At 40.8% G+C, this 1,528-nt stretch overlaps 1 non-coding gene across 1 annotated transcript; it reads left to right on the forward strand.

The window, feature by feature from the left end:
- Window positions 1–359: 359 nt before the first annotated feature.
- LOC141602750 (small nucleolar RNA R71) lies at window positions 360–466 on the forward strand. The gene has a single exon (XR_012524662.1). It is a non-coding gene; the product is annotated as a small nucleolar RNA R71 (small nucleolar RNA).
- Window positions 467–1,528: the final 1,062 nt, after the last annotated feature.

Consider the following 1,528-nt stretch of genomic DNA (forward strand, 5'->3'; position numbering starts at 1 on the left):
TCTCACATATCCCACTTGGGATTGATGAGGATGCCGTCATGGCATTAACATGATGCTTTGATGATTTTGAGTTTTCCTCAAGTCTAGCCATAGCTTGTTCAAACTTCAAGTTGATTGTGTCAATGTGAGCACTAAGTTGAGCACCCAATTGAGTAACGGAGTCCACTTCATGCTTTCCTCCTCTAGTAGCCTTGCGAGGTCTACTATATTGCGAGTTATGGACCGCCATTTCCTCAATCTTGTTCCATGTTTGATTGTCATCAACTTCGGTGAACATTCCATTTGATCCCATATTGAGAATGTTCCTAGAATCTTCATATAAACCATTCCAAAATTGTTGCACCAAAAACCATTCGCTAAGTCCATGGTGAGGACATGAGCGAAAAATTCCCTTGAACCGCTCCCAAGCTTCATACAAAGACTCTTCATCCCTTTGCTTAAAACCCGTAATTTGAGCTCTTAGCATGTTAGTCTTTTCCGGTGGGTAGAATTTTTTGTAGAAAGCTAGAGCCAACTTCTTCCAAGAATCTATTCCAAGGGTGGCCTTATCAAGGCCCTTCAACCATTGCTTCGCGGTGCCGATTAAGGAAAAAGGAAATAAGACCCATCTAATTTGGTCTTGAGTCACGCCCGTTTGAGAGATAGCATCACAATAGTCGCAAAAGGTTTCCATATGAGAATGAGGGTCCTCACTAGGCATCCCCCCGAATTGGCTCCTCTCAACTAATTGGATGAAGGCGGACTTGGCAATAAAATTTCCGGTGAGATGTTGCGGTGTAGGAGTACCATTTGGTAGATTCTCCTCGGTGGGTACGGAGTGTGACGAGAATTTTGGCATTGTAGGTGGATTTTGTGGGGTATTGTGTAATGGGTTTTCTTCTCCTTCTATTGCGAAAGGATTGACAAACTCACTAGTGGGTTGGACAACTTTACTAATACCTCTTAAATTCCTCCTAACAACTCTCCTATTGTTCGTCAAGGTTCTTTCGATTTCACGGTCAAAAGGTAACAAATCACCTTGTAACCTTCTAGACATGCAAAATATCAAACAACTCGAAAACAATTAGAACAAACCTTGAGGAGTTTTACTTCCTCAAGGAGAAGAAAGACACAACTAATAACAATAAAGAGAAATCTAAATCAAACAAACACCGTCCCCGGCAATGACGCCATTTTTTGATGCGATCCCACTAAGTGTTCACAAATTAAGATGTGGTCGTTGGTCACGGTCGAATCAAAACACAATTTATAGCTCCACAAACAACTCTACAATTAGTAAAGAGGCAAGTAAAGGACGGATCCCAAGGGACGGGAGTTGAAATGAGATTTCTATTGTAACTAGTGGTGTCTAAGGGGTGTCACAAATTGGGTTGATGTAGAAGGTTACTAAACTAAAATAGCAATGAAAATAAACAAGCAAGATGAATTAAAGGGGTGTAAACAATTGATTAAAGGCACTAGGGTGTCATGGGATCATAGGGGAATCATGGGATATGATCATACAAACATGTTCTCAAATTATAAGCAA

Source organism: Silene latifolia, chromosome 9 (assembly GCF_048544455.1).
Source record: "Silene latifolia isolate original U9 population chromosome 9, ASM4854445v1, whole genome shotgun sequence".
Lineage (NCBI taxonomy): Eukaryota > Viridiplantae > Streptophyta > Magnoliopsida > Caryophyllales > Caryophyllaceae > Silene > Silene latifolia.